The sequence below is a fragment of the Oncorhynchus gorbuscha genome, linkage group LG09 (assembly GCF_021184085.1).
Source record: "Oncorhynchus gorbuscha isolate QuinsamMale2020 ecotype Even-year linkage group LG09, OgorEven_v1.0, whole genome shotgun sequence".
NCBI classification, from domain to species: Eukaryota; Metazoa; Chordata; class Actinopteri; order Salmoniformes; family Salmonidae; genus Oncorhynchus; species Oncorhynchus gorbuscha.
Genome location: NC_060181.1, coordinates 37726461 through 37749341, shown reverse-complemented (window position 1 = coordinate 37749341; position 22881 = coordinate 37726461). Strand labels below are relative to the sequence as shown.

General features: G+C 43.7%; 1 pseudogene; it reads left to right on the top strand.

The window, feature by feature from the left end:
* The first annotated feature begins 5122 nt into the window (after positions 1-5122).
* LOC124043513 lies at positions 5123-11655 on the top strand (annotated as a pseudogene).
* Positions 11656-22881: the final 11226 nt, after the last annotated feature.

Sequence of the window (22881 nt, the reverse complement as noted above, 5' to 3'; positions counted from 1 at the left end):
AGCCGAGGTGAGTAAGACATTTAAACGTGTTAACCCTCGCAAGGCTGCAGGCCCAGACGGCATCCCCAGCCGCGCCCTCCGAGCATGCGCAGACCAGCTGGCCGGTGTGTTTACGGACATATTCAATCAATCCCTATACCAGTCTGCTGTTCCCACATGCTTCAAGAGGGCCACCATTGTTCCTGTTCCCAAGAAAGCTAAGGTAACTGAGCTAAACGACTACCGCCCCGTAGCACTCACTTCCGTCATCATGAAGTGCTTTGAGAGACTAGTCAAGGACCATATCACCTCCACCCTACCTGACACCCTAGACCCACTCCAATTTGCCTACCGCCCAAATAGGTCCACAGACGATGCAATCTCAACCACACTGCACACTGCCCTAACCCACCTGGACAAGAGGAATACCTATGTGAGAATGCTGTTCATAGACTACAGCTCGGCATTCAACACCATAGTACCCTCCAAGCTCGTCATCAAGCTCGAGACCCTGGGTCTCGACCCCGCCCTGTGCAACTGGGTACTGGACTTCCTGACGGGCCGCCCCCAGGTGGTGAGGGTAGGCAACATCTCCTCCCCGCTGATCCTCAACACGGGGGCCCCACAAGGGTGCGTTCTGAGCCCTCTCCTGTACTCCCTGTTCACCCACGACTGCGTGGCCACGCACGCCTCCAACTCAATCATCAAGTTTGCGGACGACACAACAGTGGTAGGCTTGATTACCAACAACGACGAGACGGCCTACAGGGAGGAGGTGAGGGCCCTTGGAGTGTGGTGTCAGGAAAATAACCTCACACTCAACGTCAACAAAACTAAGGAGATGATTGTGGACTTCAGGAAACAGCAGAGGGAACACCCCCCTATCCACATCGATGGAACAGTAGTGGAGAGGGTAGCTAGTTTTAAGTTCCTCGGCATACACATCACAGACAAACTGAATTGGTCCACTCACACTGACAGCGTCGTGAAGAAGGCGCAGCAGCGCCTATTCAACCTCAGGAGGCTGAAGAAATTCGGCTTGTCACCAAAAGCACTCACAAACTTCTACAGATGCACAATCGAGAGCATCCTGGCGGGCTGTATCACCGCCTGGTACGGCAACTGCTCCGCCCTCAACCGTAAGGCTCTCCAGAGGGTAGTGAGGACTGCACAACGCATCACCGGGGGCAAACTACCTGCCCTCCAGGACACCTACACCACCCGTTGTTACAGGAAGGCCATAAAGATCATCAAGGACATCAACCACCCGAACCACTGCCTGTTCACCCCGCTATCATCCAGAAGGCGAGGTCAGTACAGGTGCATCAAAGCTGGGACCGAGAGACTGAAAAACAGCTTCTATCTCAAGGCCATCAGACTGTTAAATAGCCACCACTAACATTGAGTGGCTGCTGCCAACACACTGTCATTTATACTGACCCAACTCCAGCCATTTTAATAATGGGAATTGATGGGAAATGATGTAAATATATCACTAGCCACTTTAAACAATGCTACCTTATATAATGTTACTTACCCTACATTATTCATCTCATATGCATATGTATATACTGTACTCTACAACATCGACTGCATCCTTATGTAACACATGTATCACTAGCCACTTTAACTATGCCACTTTGTTTACTTTGTCTACACACTCATCTCATATGTATATACTGTACTCGATACCATCTACTGTATGCTGCTCTGTACCATCACTCATTCATATATCCTTATGTACATGTTCCTTATCCCCTTACACTGTGTATAAGACAGTTTTGGAATTGTTAGTTAGATTACTTGTTGGTTATCACTGCATTGTCGGAACTAGAAGCACAAGCATTTCGCTACACTCGCATTAACATCTGCTAACCATGTGTATGTGACAAATAAAATTTGATTTGATTTGAGAGGGAGGAGGAAACGGAAATAAGGCTCCTACATCACCGTTGGGCTTCAGGCTTTCAGCAGAGAGAAGGGAGGTTTTGGAAGGAAGTAAAAAAGGAGGAGGAGCTTAGAATTGTGAGTGTGGTGAAATGGGTGAGGCAGAGGGATGAGATGTCAGAGCAATCAATTGTGAGATTATGATTAGATATGTATCATGAAATAGAGACTTCCAAACCGTTAGACTGGATTTGACATTTTGTTTATCATAATTGTTACATAATAAAATTATTGAGGGTATGTGAATGAATATGATTGAAGTTATCAATGCAAGCCTACAGTGAAAACAGTATTGTCATAGTGTTTATATTTTCTCCAGGTCTGCACAATGAATGAATAGGAATAGAACATATAGCACTACAGAGGGTAGTGCGTAGGGCTCAGTACATCACTTGGGGCCAAGCTTCCTGCCATCCAGGACCTATATACTAGGCGTGTCAGAGGAAAGTCCAAAAGATTGTCAGAGACTCCAGTCACTCAAGTCATAGACTGGTTTCTCTGCTACCACATGGCAAGCGGTACCAGAGCACCAAGTCTTGGACCAAAAGGCTCCTTAACAGCTTCTACCTATTTACATTGACCCCCGTTGGTTTTGTACACTGCTGCTACTTACTGTTTATTATCTATGCATAGTCACTTCACTCATATCTACATGTACAAATTACCTCAACTAACCTGTACCCTCGGCGCACATTGAGTCGGTACTGGTACCCCCTGTATATTACCTCATTATTGTTATTTTATTGTGTTACTTTTTATTATTTTTTATATTTTCCAAATAAACTAAACTCTTTCTTGAACTGAACTGTGGGTTACGAGCTTGTAAGTAAGCATTTATGGAGAATGGAGAATAAGAACACCTCCTCCAAAGCTGCCCACTACACTGAAGATAGGAAACACTGTCACCACTGATAAATACACCATAATTGATGATTTCAATAAGCATTTTTCTACAGCTGGCCATGCTTTCCACCTGGCTACTCCTACCCCGGTCAACAGCACTGCACCCCCAACAGCAACTCGTCCAAGCCTTCCCCATTTCTCTTTCTCCCAAATCCATTCAGCTGATGTTATGAAAGCGCTGCAAAATCTGGACCCCTACAAATCAGCCGGGCTAGACAATCTGGACCCTTTCTTTCTAAAATTATCTGCCGAAATTGTTGCCACCCCTATTACTAGCCTGTTCAACCTCTCTTTCGTGTCGTCTGAGATTCCCAAAGATTGGAAAGCAGCTGCGGTCATCCCCCTCTTCAAAGGGGGGGACACTCTTGACCCAAACTGCTACAGACCTATATCTATCCTACCATGCCTTTCTAAGGTCTTCGAAAGCCAATTCAATAAACAGATTACCGACCATTTCGAATCTCACCATACCTTCTCTGCTATGCAATCTGGTTTCAGAGCTGGTCATGGGTGCACCTCAGCCACGCTCAAGGTCCTAAACGATATCTTAACCGCCATTGATAAGAAACATTACTGTGCAGCCGTATTCATTGATCTGGCCAAGGCTTTCGACTCTGTCAATCACCACATCCTCATCGGCAGACTCGACAGCCTTGGTTTCTCAATTGATTGCCTCACCTGGTTCACCAACTACTTCTCTGATAGAGTTCAGTGTGTCAAATCAGAGGGTCTGCTTTCCGGACCTTTGGCAGTCTATGCCAGACACCACCACCATACGACACCATTCTGTATACTTCCGGCCCATCTTTGGACACTGTGTTAACAACCCTCCAGGCAAGCTTCAATGCCATACAACTCTCCTTCCGTGGCCTCCAATTGCTCTTAAATAAAAGTAAAACTAAATGCATACTCTTCAACCGATCGCTACCTGCACCTACCCGCCTGTCCAACATCACTACTCTGGACGGCTCTGACTTAGAATACGTGGACAACTACAAATACTTAGTTGTCTGGTTAGACTGTAAACTCTCCTTCCAGACCCATATCAAACATCTCCAATCCAAAGTTAAATCTAGAATTGGCTTCCTATTTCGCAACAAAGCATCCTTCACTCATGCTGCCAAACATACCCTTGTAAAACTGACCATCCTACCAATCCTCGACTTTGGCGATGTCATTTACAAAATAGCCTCCAATACCCTACTCAACAAATTGGATGCAGTCTATAATAGTGCAATCCGTTTTGTCACCAAAGCCCCATATACTACCCACCATTGCGACCTGTACGCTCTCGTTGGCTGGCCCTCGCTTCATACTCGTCGCCAAACCCACTGGCTCCATGTCATCTACAAGACCCTCCTAGGTAAAGTCCCCCCTTATCTCAGCTCGCTGGTCACCATAGCATCTCCCACCTGTAGCACACGCTCCAGCAGGTATATCTCTCTCGTCACCCCCAAAACCAATTCTTTCTTTGGCCGCCTCTCCTTCCAGTTCTCTGCTGCCAATGACTGGAACGAACTACAAAAATCTCTGAAACTGGAAACACTTATCTCCCTCACTAGCTTTAAGCACCAACTGTCAGAGCAGCTCACAGATTACTGCACCTGTACATAGCCCACCTATAATTTAGCCCAAACAACTACCTCTTTCCCAACTGTATTTAATTTATTTTGCTCCTTTGCACCCCATTATTTTTATTTCTACTTTGCACATTATTCCATTGCAAAACTACCATTCCAGTGTTTTACTTGCTATATTGTATTTACTTTGCCACCATGGCCTTTTTTGCCTTTACCTCCCTTCTCACCTCATTTGCTCACATTGTATATAGACTTGTTTATACTGTATTATTGACTGTATGTTTGTTTTACTCCATGTGTAACTCTGTGTCGTTGTATCTGTTGAACTGCTTTGCAGTTGTAAATGAGAACTTGTTCTCAACTTGCCTACCTGGTTAAATAAAGGTGAAATTAAAAATATATATATAAAAATGTAAAGGTATGGTATACACTTGTATTCGGCGCATGTGACAAAGTTTGATTTGATACCAATAAGGGAAACAAATAGGCTTCACAGCCACTGAAACGTATATTCGTCTATTTCACTTGATAACAGCTTACGTTTTTCAGTCCTCAAAAATCATTGGATGAATAAAAGCACTTTAGGCAACGATTTATGCCGCGTTCAATCGCTAGTTGGTAACTAGGAAACTGAAATGTCCAATTTGCTAAGGTTGTACACGGCACGTTTATAACTACAACCAGTTAGCAAGGCAGAAATGTCCCATTTCGACTAGTACTTGAACGCGAAGGGTAATCGGTTGTAACAGACCGGATTTTGTGGAGGTTGGGTGTATTCCGTTGCTGTACCTCGAACACATGCTGTACCTCTCAAGGAAACTGTAAAAACGTAGTTCACAAAATGTATACGTTTATATTATTTGTTTTTTATTTCTCGACAGAATGTATTTTTCAGAGCCAAAGCGGTAAGTTGTCAAAAGTGAAAGTAAAAAGTTGACTGCTGGATAAAAATAAAACGCATAATAAAAATGGTTTTCCAACTGATCTGAGCGGTCTGTTGTTGTAGCATGGTATACAATATATTTGATTTATTGCGTTTTATAGGCTATGTAGTCAACCTGCGTTATTCCATTTTATTGATTACCGTTACTCGCTAATGCGCACTTACATGCCAGCCATAAGGCAAGATGATACAGCTACTTTGTTTAGGTTTATGAAATCCCCCATAATCAACCTTTTGTAAAACACATATGCTGCCTGATCATGTTGTTAGCTGATATGTTTGACATTTTACATTGTAGCTCAATTACTTCTGCTGTTTAACAAAAATATGAAACGCTCACACAGGAAATGCATTGTTTTCTTAATAGTTTGACGACTCATGCCTAATGAAGAAGTTCCGACAATAGTTTAACTTAATCAATAGTGTTAATTCATTAATAATTCGGTTAATACATTTGTTTTTGATAAATTTCAGAATGTGTTCTACTTCAATAGGCAATGAATGTAATAGCAGAGGGAAGTCATACTATGGCCTTGCATCATGACTTCAAAATAGTAGTTTAGGTTACATTGATGTAGTCCTTATAGGCCTATTAAAAATCTAATCAAATTGTATTTGTCACAGGCGCCAAATACAACAGGTGTAGACCTAACTTGTATGTAAGCATTTCACGGTATGGTCTACACTTGTTATATGTGACAAATGACATTGGATTTGAATTTTACATTTACATACATTTACATTTAAGTCATTTAGCAGACGCTCTTATCCAGAGCGACTTACAAATTGGTGCATTCACCTTATGACATCCAGTGGGACAGTCACTTAACAATAGTGCATCTAAAACTTAGGGGGGGTGGGGTGAGAGGGATTACTTAACCTATCCTAGGTATTCCTTAAAGAGGTGGGGTTTCAGGTGTCTCCGGAAGGTGGTGATTGACTCCGCTGTCCTGGCGTCGTGAGGGAGTTTGTTCCACCATTGGGGGGCCAGGGCAGCGAACAGTTTTGACTGGGCTGAGCGGGAGCTGTACTTCCTCAGTGGTAGGGAGGCGAGCAGGCCAGAGGTGGATGAACGCAGTGCCCTTGTTTGGGTGTAGGGCCTGATCAGAGCCTGGAGGTACTGAGGTGCCGTTCCCCTCACAGCTCCGTAGGCAAGCACCATGGTCTTGTAGCGGATGCGAGCTTCAACTGGAAGCCAGTGGAGAGAACGGAGGAGCGGGGTGACGTGAGAGAACTTGGGAAGGTTGAACACCAGACGGGCTGCGGCGTTCTGGATGAGTTGAAGGGGTTTAATGGCACAGGCAGGGAGCCCAGCCAACAGCGAGTTGCAGTAATCCAGACGGGAGATGACAAGTGCCTGGATTAGGACCTGCGCCGCTTCCTGTGTGAGGCAGGGTCGTACTCTGCGGATGTTGTAGAGCATGAACCTACAGGAACGGGCCACCGCCTTGATGTTAGTTGAGAACGACAGGGTGTTGTCCAGGATCACGCCAAGGTTCTTGGCGTTCTGGGAGGAGGACACAATGGAGTTGTCAACCGTGATGGCGAGATCATGGAACGGGCAGTCCTTCCCCGGGAGGAAGAGCAGCTCCGTCTTGCCGAGGTTCAGCTTGAGGTGGTGATCCGTCATCCACACTGATATGTCTGCCAGACATGCAGAGATGCGATTCGCCACCTGGTCATCAGAAGGGGGAAAGGAGAAGATTAATTGTGTGTCGTCTGCATAGCAATGATAAGAGAGACCATGTGAGGTTATGACAGAGCCAAGTGACTTGGTGTATAGCGAGAATAGGAGAGGGCCAAGAACAGAGCCCTGGGGGACACCAGTGGTGAGAGCGCGTGGTGAGGAGACAGATTCTCGCCACGCCACCTGGTAGGAGCGACCTGTCAGGTAGGACGCAATCAAGCGTGGGCCGCGCCGGAGATGCCCAACTCGGAGAGGGTGGAGAGGAGGATCTGATGGTTCACAGTATCGAAGGCAGCCGATAGATCTAGAAGGATGAGAGCAGAGGAGAGAGAGTTAGCTTTAGCAGTGCGGAGCGCCTCCGTGATACAGAGGAGAGCAGTCTCAGTTGAATGACTAGTCTTGAAACCTGACTGATTTGGATCAAGAAGGTCATTCAGAGAGAGATAGCGGGAGAGCTGGCCAAGGACGGCACATTCAAGAGTTTTGGAGAGAAAAGAAAGAAGGGATACTGGTCTGTAATTGTTGACATCGGAGGGATCGAGTGTAGGTTTTTTCAGAAGGGGTGCAACTCTCGCTCTCTTGAAGACGGAAGGGACGTAGCCAACGGTCAGGGATGAGTTGATGAGCGAGGTGAGGTAAGGGAGAAGGTCTCCGGAAATGGTCTGGAGAAGAGAGGAGGGGATAGGGTCAAGCGGGCAGGTTGTTGGGCGGCCGGCCGTCACAAGACGCGAGATTTCATCTGGAGAGAGAGGGAGAAAGAGGTCAGAGCACAGGGTAGGGCAGTGTGAGCAGAACCAGCGGTGTCGTTTGACTTAGCAAACGAGGATCGGATGTCGTCGACCTTCTTTTCAAAATGGTTGACGAAGTCATCTGCAGAGAGGGAGGAGGGGGGGGGGGGCGGAGGATTCAGGAGGGAGGAGAAGGTGGCAAAGAGCTTCCTAGGGTTAGAGGCAGATGCTTGGAATTTAGCGTGGTAGAAAGTGGCTTTAGCAGCAGAGACAGAGGAGGAAAATGTAGAGAGGAGGGAGTGAAAGGATGCCAGGTCCGCAGGGAGGCGAGTTTTCCTCCATTTCCGCTCGGCTGCCCGGAGCCCTGTTCTGTGAGCTCGCAATGAGTCATCGAGCCACGGAGCGGGAGGGGAGGACCGAGCCGGCCTGGAGGATAGGGGACATAGAGAGTCAAGGGATGCAGAGAGGGAGGAGAGGAGGGTTGAGGAGGCAGAATCAGGAGATAGGTGGGAGAAGGTTTGAGCGGAGGGAAGAGATGATAGGATGGAAGAGGAGAGAGTAGCGGGGGAGAGAGAGCGAAGGTTGGGACGGCGCGATACCATCCGAGTAGGGGCAGTGTGGGAGGTGTTGGATGAGAGCGAGAGGGAAAAGGATACAAGGCAGTGGTCGGAGACTTGGAGGGGAGTTGCAATGAGGTTAGTGGAAGAACAGCATCATCAATGTAACCTAAACTACCATTTAGACATCATGATGCAAGGCCATAGTATGACGTCTCTGCTATGATATTTCATAGACATTTATTTTTTTGACAAGTTGGCCCCTTACAGAGATGATAGACCTAAGTATTTGACAGTGATTTCCTAGTGGCAATATGTAACTTTCTGGGCTACACAACCAAATTCCCATAGATCTATAACTGACATTTCTATCATTCTAATTGAAAGCACTTCTAAGAAGCAGTAGATATGTTCAATGTACTCTATTTCTATGCTTCCTGTTCTTAAGTTTTGTTTTTGCGTCTTTTATTTTTGTTTTTGTACACAAGGCAAGCAGCTGAAAATCCATTATTTTTGGTTATGGAAAATATATTTAACAGCCGTTTAGATGGTACAATGATTCTCTACACACTATACTAGTTTATTTTTGCACAAACTGAAATTAGGTTAACTATTAGAGTTTAAACAACCAGGAAATGCAAAGCTATTTATGCGTACTGCAATTTGAATGTTTTACAGCACTGCTGATTAACATGGAGAGAAGGCAAATTGAGACAAATGATCTCAATCTGAATTTTTTTTCCCCGACAGAGATCTACTCGTTGAATTACATCTACACGGCCCTCTCAAAGCCAGTTGAATTGCCTGGTATCCATGAGTTCACTGCCATGGGTTTGATGAATAACAGACAAATCGATTACTATGACAGTGTGGATAAAAAGAAGATTCCCAAACAGGACTGGATGAGGGAGAAGCTGCCAGCAGACTACTGGGAAAAAGGCACTCAGTCACGCAAGAGCAAGGAGCAGTGGTTCAAAGTCAACGTCGACATCCTGATGAACCGCATGAGGCACAACAACACTGGTGAGAAACCACACCTGCATTTTGTCCTCCGCTCAACATTGATATTTTTCTTAAATTGTGGGTAATTAGTTGTCTACCTTCTTTTTCATTATTAGTTTTTTGTTTCAGATGTCCATATCCTTCAGTGGAGGCATGGCTGTGAGATTGACAAACAGCCAGACGGCACATTGAAATTCATAAAGGGCACTGACCAATACAGCTACGATGGTGATGACTTCCTGGCCTTTGACGATGCCACTATGCAGTAGGTGGCCCCAGTTGATCAAGCTCAGCAGACTAAGAAGAAGTGGGACGAGGTGCAGATCCTCAACCAGTACACCAAGGGCTACCTGGAGAAGGAGTGTGTGGACTGGCTGTCCAAATTCATGGCATATGGGGACAAAGAATTCAGTAAAGCTGACTGTGAGTACTTATGATTATTCATCTCCTTATAGTGTAGTGTAACAATTGGTTAACAGAAAAGGACCTATGAGATAAGAAATAAAGCACTCATGTTCTCTGTTTATTCCCCCTCTAGCCCCTCCAAATATCTATGCTTTTGCTAATAAGGCCAAAACTGCAGGAAATGTACGCCTGACCTGCATGGCGACAGGTTTCTATCCCAAAGATGTGATAATTAATTTGAAGAAGAATGGTATCCAACTGAACAAAAACGATGGAGTGCTGTCTACAGGAGCCCGACCCAATAATGATGACACCTACCAGATCAGGATTAGTGTGCAGATCCCAGAGGCAGACAAGCAAATTTATGAATGCTTTGTCAACCATATAACGTTGAATGAGTCAATTGTGGAAAAATGGGGTAAGGTTGTCCTAGTATTTAATATACTTTACATATTTTCAACAAACCAGTTATTATCATGGTTAGCAATTATGATAAAAATCAATTAGTAAAATGTTTGAGACTGTTGTAAGGTCACAAATTAAGATTATTTAAATGTGAATCAACAGTTGTTTCAAGCTCAATGTCTAGGATTTCTTTCTTAAAGCTGGAATCCTTAGTTGCTACATCCATTTTTGGACTTAAATTAATGATATATACCCATTGCATCTTAAAGAATATAACTTATGAATGCCTCATGAGCTTAGTTCTAGTGTCCTTCTCCATCAAATCCCAAGATACAGGCTTGTTTTATTCTAGTGTTTTGTAAACAATGTAAATGTAAACAAACACTATATGGCCTCAGAACATGGTTAAAACTATCATTTGTATAACGTGGATGGTCGGTCCTTGCATCCATAGCTCTGTCTATGAACTTGGGAGTGGTTACATTTCTCCAAGCCCATCGCACAGCTTTTTACCAAAATACAGGCGGTGTGACCACTTTGTTATTGTTTCTACGGACAGACAAACCTCTACCTACCTTGAGCGTCACGCTCCCTCTTCACTACCTCAACTACCCCCCATTCCATTACAATGAAATGTCAAATTTCAAACTACTATGTTGAAGGTGTGTTCTGTACTTAGTGAATGCTTAATATGTCCTCTTGTCTTCCATACAGATGGAACATTGTAGCCAACCCACAGTTGCTATCATTGCTATCATCATCATTGGTGGCGCTGCTGCCATTGGCATAATTATCGTGCCGTTTCTTTGGAAGAAGGGAAAAATATGTACGTTTCTTATATTGTGTATGAGTGAAACTGGAGCGATTATGGTCATTTCTGTACAGAGTAGGGTTGTCAGTGCCCTTTTTGGCATTAGTGCATGACTTTAGTACATCTCAAGTCAGGAGGTTAAACAAACTGAAGTATTGAATAATTATTTTTCCTACCCGTGTGTTTCCACTGTTTTTGTCCACTCTCATAATTGGTTTTAACACCTTACTCTATTGTTTTAGGTGCTGGTAATACAGGAGCTCTTACCACCCACTGGGATCCAGGCCCCTCTAAATGGTACTGTTGATACAATATCATGTGTTTTACCCCTAGCAGTCTGACATGTATAGCAGTAGCACAGCCATACCAATGATCTGGTTGGGATGTATTTAATAATGGTCCATCTCATGATTGTCATTTGCATTGATTTAATAACGTCTTGAGAGGATTAAATTAATGATAGCCCATCCAATCCATGTTTTTACACATCAATCATGTTCCCATACTGATTAATAGCCCCATATTGTCTACATGCTTTTCTGGACATTACCGATCAGTATATAGCACATCATCAATGAATCAGACTTAACCATGTACTTACAAAGTTATTCTGCTCATATGACTCTGTAACTTTCAGGCAGTGGGATTGGAGCGACCAATTCGAACTTGACCACCACACCAAGTAAGACATTATTTCAAAACTTGTAGAGGACATATTATGTTTTACTGTTATAATAGTTGCTAAAAGCAGAAAAGGTTCCATTTTTTTATTTTCTGAGAAGATTATAATTACAAATAAGAATGATTGACTTCTAACATGAATTTCTGGCATTTAAGCAAATACGGCTTCAAGGTGTTTTCCAAAGGCAGGTTAAGGAACCATATAATAAGACCTGTCATATTTGCTTTGATCACCTTTATCACAAATCATGTGTTACACTCTTAGAAAAATAGGTTATTAAACAGTCCCCATAGGAGAACCCTTTTTGGTTCCAGGTAGAACCCTTTTGAGTTCCATGTAGAATCCTTTTTGGTTCCAGATAGAACCCTTTTGAGTTTGTTAGGTTCTAAATTAACTGAGTAAAACTCACGGACGATTAGTGAAGCTCCAACCAAGTGCATTCACCCACTGGGTCACAGATGCATAAAACAAAAAACATATTCACACAAGCACTGGTATTTAACCCTTCCTACGCAGAGTCTCCTCACACGTATGGTCAGCCAATGCTTCTGTGTTGCTAGGCAGAACAGCAGTGATGGCTGTTCTTTCTCACTTCATCGGACCTGCCTCAGCCCGCATTCCTCAATTCTCCTCACTCATAGCTGTCCTGTTGACTTGTACCAGTCTGTGGCCCCCCTCCTTCCCATCGGATCACTGATGTCTAACAATAACATGTTCAGACAGTATTTACACATCCTGCCTTCCTCTCTCTCCCTCTGTGACATGATTAAGGATGTTTGAAGTTTATAGGTCAGAACCTATCAGTTCCATGTAGAACCCTCTGGAAATAGTTCTACATGGAACCAAAAATGGTTCTTCAAAGACTTCTCCTGGGGACAGGCAAAGAACCCTTTTAGATTCTAGAGGTTTTTTTTTCCTAAGAGTGTGTACCTAAGATGGAAGGACTATAAGTCATAATCAAGAACTAGGAGTTAACACTAGAACTGCCATAGGCCAACGGCCACTGACGTTTGATTTTGTAAGTTTAAAAATTCTGCTCCCCAAAAAGGCCTGCTCCTTCCTGACTCTACCTAAATGTTTGTACTTCACACTGCTCATTTGTCAGAATTTAGAAATTACAAACAGAAAAGTATTTAGAGCCGTTTTACCTGTTTTTTCACAACTATTCCTGACTTAATCTGCCAAGACAATGTGCTGTAGCCAGCCGGGTGCTAATGCTCTCTTCTCACTGAATGAATGACAAATGGATGAATTGGCGATAATTGTACAAGTCACTTCACAATCGAATTCAAATTTGGCCTAAATTGATCCCATTCTCGTTTACATTTTAGTTTTAAATAGGCTCTTATGGGACTGTTTTATTTACTATAACTCTATTACTAATCAAATGTATTGTAAGGGAAAGTAAAACATGCTACATGTTGCAGCCTTTAGAATAATGTAAAACATATCCTTGACTATTATCCAGGTTGATGAGCGGGAAACAAACAATACCAGTCAGCCGATCGAAACTACACCTAAACTATACCAAAACGAATTTCATACATAATAAGAGTTAGCCTACAGACAAGATTCAGTTGACAATAACTTGAGGAGAGAGAATATTAGGCCTGTCAAATTGTACATGAAGAGATGGGCGCATCTTGTGATTGAGATATGCAGGGAACGGAGCTTCGCTTTATCAAATTGTCCTTCAGAGTCACATGCAGGTAAACATTTTGATTGTTTTATATAGTATCTGAAAGAGCATATTCTGTAGTTTCTATGACACTTACCTTTTTCAAATAACTCAAAATTCAAGAGGTGCAGCTCTTTTTCCAAATGTCACTTTTTACAAGAATATCTGTGGTGTCCATGCATTCAGCACATGACCACTTGTCTGGCAGCATTCCCCTGGCTACGAAGCAAAAACTAATAACATAATTAACATAAAATTAAAATATGCTATTCTGTCATCAATGGGTGATAGAAAGTGATAATGGTGCATTTGACTTCAGTTAAGTTCTGGTTAGCCACCAATGTCAAAACCAAGTCCTTGCTCAATGGCTTTTCATATCTGAGGAAATATGAAACCAGGCTAGCAGGTGAGCCACTGTCTGAGACTGTGGTTTTGAGACTCATGGAGCCTTAACATGGGCAAAGGCAGAAATGTGACCATGTTCACATCAATTTCCCTGGCAGACAAGTTGATTGCAAAGAAGACTAGCCTGCTCGGAACAGTGAACAAACAAAGGTGGGAGCTACCCCCCCCCCCCCCCCCTGCGCAAAACAACCTACCAGCAGAGCTGTAGTCCACCTCTGTGATGGAGAGTGGTAAAGCAACACTCACAATGTAATAAGAGTGTTTGCATCCTCAGCACCATGCATCCCACTGGATCTGGCATGTGAGTTTTGTGAGAACCATATAAACGGCAAGATAGAAGCTACAGCAGCCAAGCAGGCCGCCAAGGCAACAAGTCCTGCTCTCTCTTTTCCCCCAGCACCACAGTTCCCACTCGGGAAGAATAAGACACAATGTCAAGTCGTCAGGTGCACACGAAACAAGGCCTATGAAAACTGTGCAGTGCAACCGATTTGTTTGTGGGGCTAGCTCACACAAAGTCCCGAAGCTGTGTGCTGACTGTGGACCCAATGCATAAAGAGAAGACACGATTGATTTGTGTATAAAGGCACAGATATAAGGGCACAATACAGTGTCTGCTTACAATCAACCAATTACTGTTTTTATATCTTGTCATGAATATATTTCCACTAATATTTATTTATGCAATTAATCCTTTACTATTGTTCATTCCCTGGTGCTTTTTTTAAGGAATATCCAACGGGTAGTATAACTTTTTCATTATATTTCATTATATCACAACGGTTTGATTTGTCTTATCTTAGCAATTTCTTCTCAGCTAGCTACATAGCCGTCTTTGTATCAAAGATAATTGCGTAATTATCGTATTTCGCCGTCCTAACGTAGTCTTCACTAGCCAGCTAGCTAACGTCCACTGATTAGCTGCACTGAGAAACTTTTACACTCAACTGAACGACTTGATTAGTTTAGTGTTAGCTACCTACATAGCTGTCTTTGCTGTCTTGTATCATCGTATCATCGTATCCAAGATAATTGTGTTGTTTAGGTTTAGAGTGTGTAGTCTTAGAGTGATTATCTTAATTTACCGAGGTTAGCTAGCCAGCTATTTGTCGTCCTTAACGTAGGTGACTCTGCTAGCTAGCTAGCCAACGCTAGCCAACGTCTTCTGTATAGAACTCAACTACCCGGTCGCATTCACAGGTTGTATCACATTTTCACTTCATTTCATTACAGTACAACGGTTTGATTTGTTTGATCGTAGCTAGCTACTTAGCTAGCTACATAGCCGTCTTTGTATCAAAGATAATTGTGTAGTCTAGAGCGATTTTCTAGGTTCGCTAGCCATCTATTGTCGTTCTTTTAACGCAACGTAACGTAAACAACACTGCTAGCTAGCCTGCTAGCCCCCGAATAGCAACACTGCAGAAACTATTACACTCAACGGAATGACTTGATTAGTGTAGTGTCAACAACGCACCCACTGCCAGCTGGCCTACTTCAGCAGTACTGTATCATTTTAATCATTTTAGTCAATAAGATTCTTGCTACGTAGCTTAACTTTCTGAACATTCGAGACGTGTAGTCCACTTGTCATTCCAATCTCCTTTGCATTAGCGTAGCCTCTTCTGTAGCCTGTCAACTATGTGTCTGTTTATCCCTGTTCTCTCTCTGCACAGACCATACAAACGCTCCTCACCGCGTGGCCGCGGCCACCCTACTCTGGTGGTCCCAGCGCACGACCCACGTGGAGTTCCAGGTCTCCGGTAGCCTCTGGAACTGCCAATCTGCGGTCAACAAGGCAGAGTTCATCTCAGCCTATGCCTCCCTCCAGTCCCTCGACTTCTTGGCACTGACGGAAACATGGATCACCACAGACAACACTGCTACTCCTACTGCTCTCTCTTCGTCCGCCCACGTGTTCTCGCACACCCCGAGAGCGTCTGGTCAGCGGGGTGGTGGCACCGGGATCCTCATCTCTCCCAAGTGGTCATTCTCTCTTTCTCCCCTTACCCATCTGTCTATCGCCTCCTTTGAATTCCATGCTGTCACAGTTACTAGCCCTTTCAAGCTTAACATCCTTATCATTTATCGCCCTCCAGGTTCCCTCGGAGAGTTCATCAATGAGCTTGATGCCTTGATAAGCTCCTTTCCTGAGGACGGCTCACCTCTCACAGTTCTGGGCGACTTTAACCTCCCCACGTCTACCTTTGACTCTTTCCTCTCTGCCTCCTTCTTTCCACTCCTCTCCTCTTTTGACCTCACCCTCTCACCTTCCCCCTACTCACAAGGCAGGCAATACGCTCGACCTCATCTTTACTAGATGCTGTTCTTCCACTAACCTCACTGCAACTCCCCTCCAAGTCTCCGACCACTGCCTTGTATCCTTTTCCCTCTCGCTCTCATCCAACACCTCCCACACTGCCCCTACTCGGATGGTATCGCGCCGTCCCAACCTTCGCTCTCTCTCCCCCGCTACTCTCTCCTCTTCCATCCTATCATCTCTTCCCTCCGCTCAAACCTTCTCCCACCTATCTCCTGATTCTGCCTCCTCAACCCTCCTCTCCTCCCTCTCTGCATCCCTTGACTCTCTATGTCCCCTATCCTCCAGGCCGGCTCGGTCCTCCCCTCCCGCTCCGTGGCTCGATGACTCATTGCGAGCTCACAGAACAGGGCTCCGGGCAGCCGAGCGGAAATGGAGGAAAACTCGCCTCCCTGCGGACCTGGCATCCTTTCACTCCCTCCTCTCTACATTTTCCTCCTCTGTCTCTGCTGCTAAAGCCACTTTCTACCACGCTAAATTCCAAGCATCTGCCTCTAACCCTAGGAAGCTCTTTGCCACCTTCTCCTCCCTCCTGAATCCTCCCCCCCCCCCCCCTCCTCCCTCTCTGCAGATGACTTCGTCAACCATTTTGAAAAGAAGGTCGACGACATCCGATCCTCGTTTGCTAAGTCAAACGACACCGCTGGTTCTGCTCACACTGCCCTACCCTGTGCTCTGACCTCTTTCTCCCCTCTCTCTCCAGATGAAATCTCGCGTCTTGTGACGGCCGGCCGCCCAACAACCTGCCCGCTTGACCCTATCCCCTCCTCTCTTCTCCAGACCATTTCCGGAGACCTTCTCCCTTACCTCACCTCGCTCATCAACTCATCCCTGACCGTTGGCTACGTCCCTTCCGTCTTCAAGAGAGCGAGAGTTGCACCCCTTCTGAAAAAACCTACACTCGATCCCTCCGATGTCAACAATTACAGACCAGTATCCCTTCTTTCTTTTCTCTCCAAAACTCTTGAACGTGCCGTCCTTGGCCAGCTCTCCCGCTATCTCTCTCTGAATGACCTTCTTGATCCAAATCAGTCAGGTTTCAAGACTAGTCATTCAACTGAGACTGCTCTCCTCTGTATCACGGAGGAGAGCAACTCTCTCTCCTCTGCTCTCATCCTTCTAGATCTATCGGCTGCCTTCGATACTGTGAACCATCAGATCCTCCTCTCCACCCTCTCCGAGTTGGGCATCTCCGGCGCGGCCCACGCTTGGATTGCGTCCTACCTGACAGGTCGCTCCTACCAGGTGGCGTGGCGAGAATCTGTCTCCTCACCACGCGCTCTCACCACTGGTGTCCCCAGGGCTCTGTTCTTGGCCCTCTCCTATTCTCGCTATACACCAAGTCACTTGGCTCTGTCATAACCTCACATGGTCTCTCTTATCATTGCTATGCAGACGACACACAATTAATCTTCTCCTTTCCCCTTCTGATGACCAGGTGGCGAATCGCATCTCTGCATGTCTGGCAGACATATCAGTGTGGATGACGGATCACCACCTCAAGCTGAACCTCGGCAAGACGGAGCTGCTCTTCCTCCCGGGAAGGACTGCCCGTTCCATGATCTCGCCATCACGGTTGACAACTCCATTGTGTCCTCCTCCCAGAGCGCCAAGAACCTTGGCGTGATCCTGGACAACACCCTGTCGTTCTCAACTAACATCAAGGCGGTGGCCCGTTCCTGTAGGTTCATGCTCTACAACATCCGCAGAGTACGACCCTGCCTCACACAGGAAGCGGCGCAGGTCCTAATCCAGGCACTTGTCATCTCCCGTCTGGATTACTGCAACTCGCTGTTGGCTGGGCTCCCTGCCTGTGCCATTAAACCCCTTCAACTCATCCAGAACGCCGCAGCCCGTCTGGTGTTCAACCTTCCCAAGTTCTCTCACGTCACCCCGCTCCTCCGTTCTCTCCACTGGCTTCCAGTTGAAGCTCGCATCCGCTACAAGACCATGGTGCTTGCCTACGGAGCTGTGAGGGGAACGGCACCTCAGTACCTCCAGGCTCTGATCAGGCCCTACACCCAAACAAGGGCACTGCGTTCATCCACCTCTGGCCTGCTCGCCCCTACCACTGAGGCTGTTCGCTGCCCTGGCCCCCAATGGTGGAACAAACTCCCTCACGACGCCAGGACAGCGGAGTCAATCACCACCTTCCGGAGACACCTGAAACCCCACCTCTTTAAGGAATACCTAGGATAGGTTAAGTAATCCCTCTCACCCCACCCCCTAAGTTTTAGATGCACTATTGTTAAGTGACTGTCCCACTGGATGTCATAAGGTGAATGCACCAATTTGTAAAGTGAATTAAATGAATAATCTGGAAACTGGCCATTGTTTGCTATGAGGATTTTTCAGTTCATGAATTGAATTTCCATTGGGAATATGCATTCCTATAGAGGACCAATGATCATCACTATATAGCTGTATCTAACTAAAGATTGATTATCTTTTTCCAGTGACAATGAATGGCGCTAGAGGCACTTCCTCTGACTCAGGTAATGTTATTCAAAAGTATTGCCAGTTATTTTATCTTACACAGTGCATTCGGAAAGTATTCAGACCCCTTGACCTTTTCCACATTTTGTTACGTTAAAGCCTTATTTTAAAATTGATTAAATTGTTTTTTTCCCCGTCATCAATATAATCACAAAACCCCATAATGACAGAGCATAAACAGGTGTTTTTTTTTGCAAAATGCATATAAACCCTCCCACACCCCCAGAAATATCACATTTACATCATTATTCAGACCCTTTACCTGTATTTGGGGAGTTTCTCCCATTCTTCTCTGCAGATCTTCTCAAGCTCTGTCAGGTTGGATGGGGAGCATTGCTACACAGCTATTTTCAAGTCTCTCCAGAGATGTTAGATTGGGTTCAAGTCCGGGCTCTGGCTGGGCCACTCAAGGACATTCAGAGTTTTGTCCCGAAGCCACTCCTGCGCAGTCTTGGCTTGAGGTCCTGAGCGCTATGGAGCAGGTTTTCATCAACGATCTCTCTGTATTTTGCTCCGTTCATCTTTCCCTCGATTCTGACTAGTCTCCCAGTCCCTGCCGCTGAAAAACATCCCAACAGCATGATGCTGCCACCACCATGCTTCACCGTAGAGATGGTGCCAGGTTTGCTCCAGACATGACGCGTGGCATTCAGGCCAAAGAATTCAATCTTGGTTTCATCAGACCAGAGAATCTTGTTTCTCATGGTCTGAGAGACCTTTAGGTGCCTTTTGGCAAACTCCATGTCCTCCCAGTCTCATTCTTCAAAGTACATTTTTTTCTGGTGTTAATTGTTGTTGAGTGTATTATTATGCATCTGAGCACTTAACGGATTTGGTGCCAGCAGCCATAACATCCTGCATCCAACTAGGCTACTGGTGCCTGCCCATTGACAGTACGTACATACCATATACAGTGTCTAGTGAAACTTTACATACCCCTTGCACAGTTTTCACATTTTTCTGCCTTAAATTTAATCTAAAAAGGGATTAAACTGGATTTATTTCCTACGCAAACTAGCGGTACTCCACATTTTCAATTCCATTTTTGGGGGGTCTTAATTAATTACCCTGATGAAGACAGCTTGGCTGTCGAAACGTTGGTAATTATATTTTTGCATCTGAGCTCCTAGAGTGTGTGGCTCTCTTATTTTCAAGTTTTCTACTCCGCTAGCCAGCACCTCGCCTAAATAGCTGTGCGTTTCTTTTTCTTCTAGATTGGTCTTAATTAATTAAACATTTAAAACGAAGATGTCTTGATTGCATATGTCTTCACACCCCTGATTTAATACTTGGCAGCCATTACAGATGTGAATCATTTTAAATAAGATTCTATCACTTTGTACAACTCGGTAAGGGCAACATATATCCACAGTTATGTGAAAGTTACTTTTGTCCCAGCTCGTGATACCTTCACATTTTCCCCCACGCGGCCGGCACACAAATTAGAACGGTGCGATAAATGTTCAAGCGACAAGATTCTCAGGGAGAATCGGATAGAAAGACATCAGACCATGGGCCAAACACAAAGGTCTAAAGATTTATTTCCTTACTCTCAGACACAAGCCCTTTTAGTGTGATTGCAGTCTCTTTTATGAGCTGTGTGTCTGATGCATTGTGAAAATTAACATGCAGAGCAACAGATCTGTTCGTTTCAGTATGCCAGAGAAGATAAATAAATAAGACAGTACAAAGACACATCACATGCTATGTAAGGTACACATACAGTATGTTGTATGCGGCACTATGAACAACAATATGGAATAATGGCATATCTTGTTTATGGTTGTCTTTGTTAGCTTTTATTTTTATTTTTTTATGATTATGTAATGTTTAGAGTGAAATTATTGACTGTGTTTTTGCCTTTTTATTAGGCAAAGACGGTGGAAGCATCAACTCATCAGACTCTGGTAATCTAATATTCCCTTGACCCATAATAATACATAACAAATATAAATACATTTAGCAGACAGGTGCTTTTATCCAAAGCGACATACAGTCTTGTGCATACATAATATCAAAAACGTAGATTCTATTTGTTTACAAATGATTTTGAGACACTAGAAAGACCGTTTCCCTCTGACACTATTTCAGGTAAAGGAAGCCAGAAGGAAAGGTCTTCAGATGGAGCCAGTGAGGAGGAAGTTAATGCTGCCTAATTGAAGTAAGTCGATGGATATCAACCCTTCTTTCACCTCTTCTCCAACTGTCCCAAGTTTATTACAGAAATTATTTACTGAGGTAATTAGGAAGATAGAATAAAATAACTAGGAATTACATGCTGCTTTAGTTTGCCTCCATAGAATTGTTTAATTTTATGTAAAAAATGTATTCCCTGATTATTCTACAAAGTTGGCATGTTCGATAGACAGTTTTGAACATAAGGAACATCGGTTTTAAAATGTCAACAGGGAACACTTTTGTTTTATCACCTAAAAGAGGAAGTTAAAGATTCTAACTGATTGGTTCATGTGAGGCCAAGCCATCGGCAGTATTTGACACCATCTATTTGTAATTACAGCTGACTTATGTGTTACTCATGTCACATATTGTAATACATAAGAAAATATTTTACAACATTGCGCTGTAACGTATGTGTTCAATCTAATAATGCACATCTGTTCCATGTTGTGTATTTATGTGCAGGTGGCTAGATGACTTGGTGGGAAAACATCCTGACCGGACCGGTCAATTCATTTCATATTATGGCTATTGATAATGCTTGTTATTCAGTTGCACTGCTCAATTCTTATAAGCTTGTGATGGAAATGATAGTTACTTATAGTTAAAGTTAGTATGTGCTGAAAAGTGCTGCATTCAATAGTGTTTGCTGTTCTTAGGTAAGGTTCTGTACTTCCAAATACACTCAATAGTTGGTGGTTAGGTACCGGTCGGGTCGATGTGTACATTTCTCTTCAATTAATTTATTCTGTCATACATTTCATGTTTTACTGTTACACTGGATGTTACTGTATGGAGAGAGGTTAACGCATAGTGAAAAGGCATCTTTACAGTATTTGTATCAGTTTTCAGGGATTATAACTAGACCAGTAGTAGATCAGGGTTATATAGGCTGAGAAGTATACTCTATGTTTGTATGTTTTCATATCTCTGGTCTCTGCCCAATCGGTGACAAACTCTTCTTTTAAGGAACATTTCAAAAGAGTTCTAGACAAACATCTTCAGTAATATTTTGAGTAACAAAAAAGCTCTACAACATATTTACTGTATGTGTTTCATGACTGTTTTTACCATATTGTATATCTTTTTTTAAGTTCCTGCAAATATATATATAAACATATGATGTTTAATATTGTAACATATTGTTAATACTTTGGGTATTTGCAATATAATATTTTAAGATTGTTTTTTTTAAATTAGGGCCATTTCAAAACCTTTCACTGGGCTGCTAAGATAAGACAAATCTACACTCTTGAATTAATACGTAGTGGAATATCTGTTAATATCACATTGTAAACATTGTTTTATCGAGGACATAAATAATCCCAACATGCAGTCTTGAAGTGCAGGACTTAAATAGTTTCTCTTATCACAGAAACCTGGTCAGTGTTTTTTTTTAATAGGGCCTGTTGTGTTATTTCAATAATTTTGCATGGCATTGCTCTGTTACTATGTACTAACCCGAATGTTACATCACTTATTACATGCCCACAGATGCACGCAGAAACACACACACACACACACACACAATGGTTATAACCTGTAAATGCTTTTGAAATATCCTGTATGATTTATTTTTTTTATGACAGAAAAATAAAAATAATTATGATAAAATACCTTATTTTTTTAACATTCTATCATTCAAAATAGGGTCTACCATATATATGTGCAGTGGATTTGGAAAATATTCAGACCCCTTCACTTTTTCCACATTTTGTTACTTTACAGCCTTATTTTAAAATGGATTAAATTGTTTTTCCCCCTCATCAATCTACACACAATACCCCATAATGATGAATCACAAATAAAAAACTGAAATAGCACATTTACATAAGTATTCAGACCCTTTAATCAGTACTTTGTTGAAGCACCTTTGGCAGTGATTACAGCCTTGAGTCTTGGGTATGATGCTGCAAACTTGGCACACCTGTATTTGGGGAGTTTCTTCCATTCTTTTACCAGGTAAATTGACAGAACACATTCTCATTTACAGCAACAACCTGGGGAATAGTTACAGGGGAGAGGAGGGGGATGAATGAGCCAATTGTAAACTGGGGATTATTAGGTGACCATGATGGTTTGAGGGCCAGATTGGGAATTTAGCCAGGACACCAGGGTTAACACCCGTACTCTTACAATAAGTGCCATGGGATCTTTAACCACCTCAGAGAGTCA